The 10831-nt window shown below is 46.5% G+C and overlaps 1 long non-coding RNA gene across 2 annotated transcripts; it reads left to right on the top strand.

The window, feature by feature from the left end:
- The first annotated feature begins 5826 nt into the window (after positions 1-5826).
- On the top strand, positions 5827-7776 carry LOC102552971 (uncharacterized). Of its 2 annotated transcripts, none has more exons than XR_015647666.1 (2): positions 5827-6043; positions 6569-7776. It is a non-coding gene; the product is annotated as an uncharacterized LOC102552971 (long non-coding RNA). The 2 variants fall into 2 exon arrangements; XR_015647674.1 differs by lacking the exon at positions 5827-6043 and adding an exon at positions 6369-6478.
- Positions 7777-10831: the final 3055 nt, after the last annotated feature.

Genomic DNA, 10831 nt, shown 5'->3' with positions numbered 1-10831 from the left:
AAAAGTACTCACATTTTTGCCAGAGATAGAGAATGGGTTGTCTGAGATCGTGGTTCCTCTTTCAGTTTTCTCAGTTATGTCACCAGCCTGAAATCCCAGAACTCTGAGGTGGAGGTAGATAAGTCAGGAAGTTCATGGTCATCCTTTGAGTGAGACTAGGAGTTAGAAAGATTCCCTGATAGGCAGACAGATAGGAAGAGAGCCTATTGGATATTAAAGATGGCAAAATTCAGCCCAGTGGTGGTGGCCCACACCTTTAATCCCAGTACTCAGGAAGCAGAGGCAGGCAGAGCTTTTCGAGTTTGGGGCAGTCTAGTCTACAGATCGGAGTTCCAGGAGAACCAAGGCTACAAAGAAAAACCCTGTCTCGAAAAAAAAACAAAGAAAGACCAAGATGGCAACTTCTGGTTTCTTCGTCACCCTCCTGACCTGAAACAAAGGTCTAGCAGCTTAAAAGAAAGGCTGTGGTGGGCTTTTTCTCCACCCATAGGGGCACTAGTTCAGACAAGCTCAAGGCCAGATCAGGACATGCTTGCCCAAAAGTTGTGCGTTTGCCAGCCTGTCATTGTTCAAACTGACAAACCATAAATTAGAAGAACAAGACCTCCTCAAAGATACTTGAAGTTCTCTGCTAAATAGGCTAAAATAGTGAGATCCTGTCTCAAACAAACAACCACCTAGTCTTCAAAGGGACTTCAAAAAAGGGCTTTGGAGAGGCTCCTGAAGGCCCCTTAGATCTGCAGAGGGGCTTCCTATGAGCCCTGTGCAGGGTTTTAGACCTAGGAACAAGGGCTGAAGTAAATGTTTTACATACCAAAGTACATCTAGCTTCCAGGTTCTCCCAGCATCCTTCAGTCCCTATGGGGCATACCATGCTGCTACCCTAGACTTTCCAGTCCAGGTGCTGGACTGCTCTATACCCAGATATTTTGGTCTCTCCACTCTTCCTCCTCCTCTTCCTCTTCTTTCTTCTTCCTCCTCTTCCTCTTTCTCTTCTTTCTTCTTCCTCCTCCTCCTCTTCTCCCTCATCTCTCTCTCCCCCACCTCTGCATTGTGTTCTTCTTTCTCTCCCCACTCCCCTCTGTCTCCCTCTCCATGGTGACTTCTCTGGGCTCCTTCCTTGGTACCAATGAACTCTCCTGCCTGAGAGCAGTTTTCCAATATACCTGTGTTTATACATACTTTAATTTGGCTTGAATTGGCTCATTTCACTGATGTGGAGGAAATAACTTATCAGCTGATGCCTTGATGTTGGGTTTCAGACCTGGGATAAGGGGCTGAGGAACATCTTTTACATACAAAGCAGATCTGGCCTCCAGGTTCTCTCAGCATCAGTCAATCCCTCCCAGCCCCCACTCCCCACCCCCCACTCCACAACCCAATACCCTGTGCGCTTCTTCAGTCAACTAATAAAAGCCTTTCTTTACCAGCTAAGTCTGCTGTCTGTGCCTTTTTTAAAAAGAAGATTCTATTTATTTATTTATTTTTATATATAAGTTCACTGTCACTGTTTTCAGACACACCAGAAGAGGGCATCTGATCCCATTACAGATAGTTATGAGCCACCATGGGGTTGCTGGGAATTGAACTCAGGACCTCCAGAAGAATAGTCAGTGCTCTTAACCACTGAGACATCTCTCCAACCCTTTGCTTGTGCCTTTTAATTCTTTTATTCCCCCATCCCCCACAAGACAGGGTAGCGGCGGCTATCCTAGAACTCACTCTATAGACTAGGCTGGCCTCTATTAGAAATATGCCTGCCTGTGTCTACTGAGTGCTAAGACTAAAGAGATGTGACCCACCCCTCCCCTGACCCACAATGCCCCTCCCCCCATCCCAACTCATGTCTGCCTTTTAGTTCTTGGCAGAGAAAAGAACCTAGAAGGTAATTCTTGATTACACTGCTAGATGGAGGACAGCCTGTGCTACCAGAGACCCTGTTTTAAAAACCAAGAACAAGCAAACAAGCAAACAAATCACCAGTTATCTCAAAGGGAGGCAGAGCCAATAGTCCCTTTATTTTACTAGTCTTTTTTGAGGATAAAAACCAAAGGCCACCACAACGGAGGCATTTGAATTCTCACAGGTTTTTTTAAATTATTTTACTCAAGGATTAAGACAAAGCTCGAAAATCATTTTTTTAACAACAAAAAAAGATTACACTTACTTGAGAATTAGGATTGGAAATTGGAAAGGGAAATTTAAGCAATCTTTTGAATGTACTACCAACTTCAGAATTTAAAGGCAAGAGCACAGTGATTTCATTGGACACAGTGAATTTCTTCTGAAGATTGACAATGTCCGCCTTTTAAGAAAATAAAGTTATAGCTAGGTATGGTGGCATAGAGACTTAGTCCCAGCACTCAGGAAGCAGAGCAGGAAGATCTCTGTGAGTTAAAGTTTAGCCTGATCTACACATCTAAAACAGCCAGAGGCCAGGCAACAAAGTGAGATCTTGTCTCAAAAAAGGCAGTTAACTCCCCCCCACCCCCACCCCCGGGAAGGAGGGCTTTTCTGTGTAGCACTGGCTGTCTTTGAAATCACTCTATGGCCTCTGCCTCCCAAATGCTGGGGTTTTAAACGAGTGTGCCACCATCACCAGAAAAAAGAAGGGAAGAAAGTTACATGGGAAAAAGGCACTCAGACAAGTTTCTAGGATAAAATATTTTATTGTAAGAACAGCAAACAGACTCAACATATTATGCTTCTATAAAAATCCCCAACTGTCAAAAAAACAAAAACAAAAACAAAAAACCATCACCTGCATTGAAGAATCTATCAGCCTGAAATGCTAATTAGAACTTCAGGATTGAGGAGAATTACAATGTTTCAGATCCTGAGCCAAAATTTCTTGAGCTGTCTTTATTATACTTAAATAGCTACTCATTCCCCACCTCTATATTTAACTTCCTTTTTGACTATTGGGTAAAACCTGGGGAATGTATTCCTTTCTGACCACTCTCCTTCACCAAATCCAAAACTAATAATACCATCAGTGTCTTAAGGCCTATACCAGAGATTGATGGCCCTGCTTTGCTGTAACTGCTATAACTTGATTAACTGTGGTCCCCATCAGTGTATTTAGAAAATGCTGTCCTTCCCCCAGAGGCTCTTCCCTATATAATCCGGACATTTCACCTGTGCCCTCCCCCTCCCCCTCCCTCTCTCCCCCCCACCCCCCACCCCCCATCCCCCCCACCCCCCGCTCTGCCTGTTTGCTCTTTCTTTTTTTCTCTTTTCCCTTTCCTCCCTCTCTCTTTACATGGAGACTTCTCTGGCCTCCTTCCTTGGGGCCAGTAAACTCTCCCACAGTTTCCCAATAAACCTGCATTTACTATAATCTAACCTGGCTTGAATTGGCTTTTTACATGGGCAGCAGATAAATAATTGAGCACCTTCCTTTACTCATAGGCTTCACACATTCCAGGAAGTTTATGAAGACTGAGAGGTCAGACTCTGGGCAGTGAAGGAAAAAAAAAAAAAAGTCACCACTTGCATAAAAACCAAATGCTGGGATTTGTCCTGACTCCAACACAATCCTGGGTAAAGTTTACCCTTTAGTCCCACTTCTTCCTTTTTTTTTTTTTTTTTTTTTTTTTTTTTCGGAGCTGGGGATCGAACCCAGGGCCTTGTGCTTGCTAGGCAAGTGCTCTACCACTGAGCTAAATCCCCAACCCCAGTCCCACTTCTTATGGAGTGATAGGTACTGCTGTCAAATTCACTGGTACACTTGATACCAGTAGAGAGATGTATAAGAGAGTCTCCCCGAAGTACCTTTACAGTAGTCATACAAGATGTTGGATGCCGGGGTTGGGGATTTAGCTCAGTGGTAGAGCGCTTGCCTAGCAAGCACAAGGCTTGGTCCCCCAGCTCCAAAAAAAAAAAAAAAAAAAGGAAAAAAAAAAAAGATGTTGGATGCCAACCTGGTGGCACACGCCTTTAATCCCAGCGCTCAGGAGCGCTCAGTAGGCAGAAGCAGGTGGAGTTTGAGACTTAGCTGGCTCTTGAAATGGAGCCTGAAGGAGAATTTCCCTGTTTCTGCCTACCCTCTCGCCCACAGAAGTACTAGGAGTACAGACGCCTGCCATAGAATGCTGCTTCTTACGTGGGTTCCAGAGATCAAAGTTAGGTCTTCAGGTTCATACGGCCAGCTAACACTTTCACCTTGTGAGCCATCTCTCTGGCCCTAGGTAGGCTTGGGATTTTCGTTTTTGTTTTATTTATTTATTTATTTATTTATTTATTTATTTATTTATTTATTTATTTAATGTACAGCATTCTGCCTGCATATGTGACTGCAGGCCAGAAGAGGGCACCAGATCTCATTACAGATGGTTGTGAGCCACCATGTGGTTGCTGGGAATTGAACTCATGAATTGGAAGAGCAGTCAGTGCAGCCACCATGTGGTTGCTGGGAATTGAACTCATGACCTTTGGAAGAGCAGTCAGTGCTCTTAACCACTGAGCCATCTCTCCAGCCCTGTTTTTTGTTTTCTTGATGCAAGGTTATTCTGTGTGGCCCAGGCAATCCTGAAACTGCTCTCTGCTCTGTAGATCAGGCTGGCCTTGAACTCACAGAGATCTGCCGGCCTCTGCCTCCCTAGTGCTGGGATTAAAGGTACTGGGATTAAAGGTGGGTGCCACCACCGCTCAGCCATGGGTAAGTTTTTGTTGTGACAAGGTCTCTTTCTATGTACCCTACCAGAATTCACCATGTAGTCCGGGCTGGCTAGAAACACAGCCATCCTTCTGCCTTAGGCTCCCAAGTGTTGAGCTATGGGCACGTATCACACTCAGCCTCATTTGATGAGGGTTTTGACAGAGTGTTTTTCTTTGTCAGCAGTGGGGGTGCGTGCGCTGAAGACATAGCTCCATGCTGAGCTTTTGAAACTGGACTTCTTGACTACACCCCAGGAGATTTCAGGGTGAGTCAGAATGAAGTAAAGTTGGAATTAATTAAGAAGAGATTTTAACACAGGTCTACACATGGTAGGGGGTGGGTAATAGGCATACAGGGAATACAACTGTACACACCCAAGCGGGAATGTGGGTTTCTCAAGAGAGACTCCCTTAAGTATCTTTACGGTAGCCATGTAAGATGTTGGATGCCTGGAAATGGTGGCACACGCCTTTAGTCCCAGCATTCAGGAGGCAGAGGTAGATGGAGCTTGAGACCAATCTGGTGTACAGAGCAAGTTCCAGGATAGTCAGGGCTACTCAGAGAAAACAAACCAGAACAAAGATGCTGATGTCATCTGAAGTTACATCTCAAGGGGTTGCTAAGGAATAGTAATGTGCTCATTAGAGTGGTTCCTGATGTGTATTGGATAGGATTGAAGCTGATAAAGTAAAACCCCAGGGTCACAAGGGTGGTATGGAGCTTTTACTGTAAACTTTTGTCTGTGACACTCTCAATAATTCTCAGGCTTGCATCTGGGAAAGAACTAACCCCATATTCTAAGGTCATATATACTCAGAGTTTAAGCATGGTTTATTGGTATTTTAATATTGCTTTTTGTGACTACGTAGTCAGTCTTCACAGCAAATGTCAGTTGCACTGGAATTCTTGACTTTTGGCTGGGGAGGGGCTCCTTTCTCCTTACCTTTTCCTGTCTTTCTAGCCAGGCTCAGTGTTTGCAACTTTTATACTCAACACCTGAATACTGAATCTTGCTAGATGTGTGAGTCTTCTGGCAAGCTGAGTGCTCGCCTCTGTACCTCCTGCCACCTATTGCTCTAGTCCAGTATAGCCCTATGCATTGTGTCGGCCCTGTGTTATCCGTGGGTGTTCGAGAGTGGATAAGACGGGGCTAGATAGGAGGGTAGGGTTGGGCCCCAGTTTCCACCCTGTAATGGGCCTTGAAGCAGCTGAAAGGGCGATGGGTTTGGCGGCACCAGGACTGCATTGTCTGGGACTGAGACGAAGTGATGCCATGCCAAGCGAGGCAGAGTCCAGTGCCGGAATGCCGAGAGCGGCTGCCTTCGAGCCATCCATCCTTTAGCGCCCTCTTCTTGTATCTCTCTTTCGAGCTCCCTTGGAAGCGTGAGTTAGCGTCCCTAGTGCGGGTGTTTCTCCCCATCAGAGACCATTCCCCTTTCTCCCAGGCATCTGCGAGGGTTGGGGTCAAAGCTGGCTGCCTCGGGGTCGTCATCTGGGACTGGTCAAGGGACCCCGGCCTCTGGAAGAGCAGTTTGAGGCTGAACGACGGTCAGAGGCGGGGTTTCGGGTGGACTGACGTGACGGTCCGTGGGCAAGGCGGGGCAAGGAGGATAGGGCGTGGCTTAGGGTTGGGGCGGGGTCAATGGCGTGGCCAGGCTCTGGTGCGTGGGCGGTTCCAGGGCGGAGTCAAGACCTAAAGGTCCAGCCCAGAATGCGCTGCCAGGCCCTGCAGCCCGCAGGCGTTGGATGCAGGAGGCCCCGGCAAGGGCGCGGTTTAAAAGGGAGAGTCCGCCTTTAAGGAGGACCAAGCCGCTCTCGGTAAACTAGAGCGGTATGCTGTGGAAAATTCTCCCAGATTCCCAACACTTTACAAGTGCTTTTAGTTTATTTTTGCACTTTGTTGTTTAGGAACAGAGATGCTGAACAGTGCGAAGTTTGACGATCTCCACTCCCAACACTTCACAGGAACGCCAAATTTCTACCAGAACTTCAGGATTCTGCAGGCCTTCTCTCCGCTTGTTGGTTCGCACCTGTGTATCGCCTCCATCTGCAAAAGCCCTCACCTCTGTTCCTAGGGAATGGAATACAGAGTAGCCTTTTCTCAGCTGTAAAGACTTCTGTCAGAGACCCAAGGCTGTGGAGCCAGACAGGACTTAAAGGAAGTGGCAAATTCCGGCCTTGCCCTGGGAAGAAGGGCGCCAAAGCTCAGTGGGAGTGGCTTGGCCTGGCTTCAGAGCCCAAGGTTTCCTTTGGCCCTAGGAATCACATTCATGGTGGGAAATAGTAGAACACTGGCGGAAATGCTTTCTAAAAATACCCTTCAAGGAAGGTGAGAAAGCCTGTGTAAAGGAACAATGACTTATTTCTACTGGTATGGTAAATCTGTAAGGCTGAATGGATTATAGAAAACGCATTCCCAGCACACCTGCTACTTGGGAGATTTTTTTTAAGGAGCAAAGCAGAAAAATCAAAGTCTGTAGGGCGACCCCACCCATGTGTGAAAAATACGAGGCCAGCTTCAGAAAGAGAGATAGTGATAGGCAAGCAACCTGAAGATGGTTGAGTCTCCCCTTGCATGGAACAAGGTTGGGAACCAGCCTAGAGAGAAGATGGGAAGCAGGTTCTTGAAAGCACCACTTCACTCACTCACAGGCATCTTGGTAAAAGCGTCAGAGTATATCTATTCACATGATCGGCACATTCCTGAAGGGCTGGAGATGCTAGGGCAAGGGTACCTAGCCTTTGGAGTTTCACTGCCCCCTGGAGCCCTTGTTAGTCTTGTCCATTCTGATCACAGTGAGGCCTTTGGTTCCTGGTTAGGAATAGATGCCTCTCAATGCCCTTTGGCACTTGAGAGGTGCCAAGGTTTGTAGCTGGAGAAATAAGGAAGGAGTGGAAAAATCCATGCTCCACAGGGAAGAGTCAGAGCCCCATGCCGCCTGGGCCAAAGTTCTCTGCCTAGAAAGGCAGGGCCACATTCACAGCAGGGCCTCACAGTGTCACTTCCACCTTAACTGCACCGAGAACAGAGGACAAAAGGGTGCAGCAAGTCTAGCAAAATAAGGTCTGTAATACTAGGCCACCATGATATGCTAATAAAGTAGTAATAAACACAATCAAGTTGATGTGTGTTTGTGGCAGAAAGTGTGGAAGAAACAGTAACATGAGGAAGAATCAATGAAATAACTTTATGTAAACAGGAACATCAACTTGTGAACCTGCGTTTCCAGCATTCTTGTAGTTTTCTAGTTGAAATTTCATGTGTTTCAGTTTCTTTGTCCTCCGTTATAAGCCCCTTGTCTATTTTCTCATGGATTGTATTCTTCCTGTTTGTTTGTTATTTTTGTAGTGTGTGGGACGGACCCCAGACCTCTAGTTTGCTATGTGTACACTCTGCTGTTGATTTGAACTCCAGCCCTGAAGCACAATTATGGTTATTTTGTTTTTAGAGACAGGCTGTCACTCAGCTTTATCTATCTTGTGGAAAGGTCCACATTCAGGGGAAGGGAGTGGTCTTATACCCCCATCTGGAGAGAAATTGAGCCAGGTATTTTAGATACCCATCCCAAAGACTGACCAACAGCCTGTCTCAGCACTGTTTCTCATGGTGTCCATTAATTTCACTTCCTATAATTGTTTGGAGAGGGAGATTCAAAACAATAAAGAGACATATAGAGGGATATCTCTTTCATGTCCAAAACTGCAAGCTCTCTAGATGATCAATAACATGAAAAATCTGAGAAAGCATAGTTTATTCCATCCATAGAACTTATGTTCCTATCAAGTTGCAATCTTGGAGTTCAGGAAGCTACTGGCAGGAGAAACACTGCAAGTTCCAGCCTAGTGTGGGCTATATAGTAACTTTAAGTGTCATTTTGTCTCAGACAATGAAAGAAGAAAGAAACAGAGGTTGGGAGAGGGGAGCAGGTGTCCTGGGCAGGCAGAAAGACATCTGGCTATATAACATGTGTCTTAGTTTGGATTCAGCCCTGGCTGGTTCTCTACTGAGTATTTGACACTGTATATCCAGAGGCTGAAGATGCTAGGTACAAGGGTCCAACTTCCTTAGAAAAATAAATCATATTCCCCAAGCTTCTTTGCTGTATGGTAATGCGATCAGATATGTGAGGGGTGGGGTACTCTCTAGTTTTCCCTTTTTCTTCTGGAGTGTGGATGTAATACTATTGAGCAACCACCTTGGAAAAGAGGATTAACAGTTTCCTGCCAAAAGACTATACTTCCCAGCGTCCCTTGCAGACTACAGAAGTCTTCTCTAGCCCTATAACAGTTACCTCCCATCTCCCTCTGTAGGCTCTTTGGCCATCCACATGTATAGGTGACAAGATGGCCCCTTGCTGTGAATAAACGTGGCCCCACTCAAGGGCAGACCAAGCCTGGCCCCTGTCTGTCAACAGCTGCCTTTTAAGATAATCTTTTTTTAAGATTTATTTATTCATCATATATAAGTACACTGTAGCTGTCTTCAGACGCACAAGAAGAGTGCATCGGATCCCATTACAGATGGTTGCGAGCCACCATGTGATTACTGGGATTTGAACTTAGGACCTCTGGTAGAGCAGTCAGTGCTCTTAATCACTGAGCCATCCCTCCAGCCCCTTTTAGGATAAAACAAAGGGAATAAAGACCAAAGGTTTAAAGTGGCAACACACAGAAAAGAAAATCTGGACCCTTGATATTTATGGACCGAGCATGTCCTCATCATCCAGCCCCAGACTTCTTCTTAGGAGAGAAGATATAGAAATGAGTTTCAGCCACAACCAATTCCATTTGCCACCCATGTCCTAGGATGTCCTTCTAGATTGGCTTCATTAGTTACACGGTGTGGTGGTTTGAATAGGAAAGGCCCCTTATATAAATGCTTCAGGGGTTTTAATGCTTCCTTTAGCTATCAGGGATTGGAACTCTAATAGGATTGGAAGGATTAGAAGGTGTAGCCTTGTTGGTCTCTCTCCTCTCTCTCTCTCTCTCTCTCTCTCTCTCTCTCTCTCTCTCTCTCTCCCTCTCCCTCTCCCTCCCTCCCTCCCTCCCTCCCTCTCTCTCTCTCCCTCTCTCTCTCTGTCTTGAGATCAGGATGTAGCTTTCAGGTACTGTACCAGCACCATGCTTCCCGCCATAATGATGATGGACTAAACCTCTAAAACCGTAAGCAAGGCCCCAGTTAAATGCTTTCTTTTATAAGAGTTGCCTCGGTTATGGTGTCTCTTCATAGAAATAGAACGGTGACGACTAAGACACAGTTACCCTGCTGGCTCTTACTCTCCCTTTCTCCTTCCCTCTCCAGTTTTCTGGTTTCTACTCTTTGACACCGCCCCCCCTCCCCCAGTTCAGTTCTAGAGCCTGCTCCGGCCCTGAAGCTGAAGTAGAGGCACGCCATTCATCTGAGAACCCTGAGCAAGTATATACTAACTCAGTGCCTGAGCTGCAGGAGAGTAATAAGTGGTGACACAGTGTTGAGCAGGTGACATTGGGTGCATCCTGGCTACCAGCCACCCCATGATAGATGATACTCTCAGAGATCCTGTCCTGACTATCAACTGTGCTCCTGTATTGGCAGCTTTACAGTGGTTTTCAGATTTGGCCCCCCAACATGTGTAATAGCATTTATACCTCAGGGTCCTATGTACCCTCCCTGAGGGAGGCCATCCACCCTGCCAGCTTCAGTATCCTCAGGCTGCTTGCTCCACACACTGCCTTCTCCAAGCAGCTGTCTCAGTCCAGATGCACAGCAGGGCTCACAGTCTCAGGTGCCCAGGAATGAGAAGTCAGTCCTTTGGGGCTCTATCTTGCTGTCCCTTTGCCTTTCTCCTCTGTGGAGTCGACAGTGCATTTGGAATGAACTCTGCAGGTGTCGTGGAGACAGGTGGTACTGAGTACCTTTCTATTATTAAGGTCGTCTATGTCACCATTTTCTCTCGAATTGGGGTGCCATGGACTCTGCCTTGCAGCCAGGACATCCCTGTAGGGAAGGTGATAGGAAACCCAGGAGAGAGCTACAGCGCTCTTCTGCCCCCTTGCTCCACCCTTACCCTTGAAAGGAAGGTGTTGGGGTCTCTGGACACTGGAAGGGCTTTTCTTGGCGGGTTTTGCTACTGGCTCCTCCCCAGCATAACTTGGGCAAGCAATCAGAGGAGTGGGCGGGGCAAACCACAC

Source organism: Rattus norvegicus, chromosome 1, assembly GCF_021556685.1.
Source record: "Rattus norvegicus strain SHRSP/BbbUtx chromosome 1, alternate assembly SHRSP_T2T, whole genome shotgun sequence".
Lineage (NCBI taxonomy): Eukaryota > Metazoa > Chordata > Mammalia > Rodentia > Muridae > Rattus > Rattus norvegicus.
The sequence above is the reverse complement of the archived record's forward strand: the minus strand, read 5'-3'. Positions and strand labels throughout refer to the sequence as shown.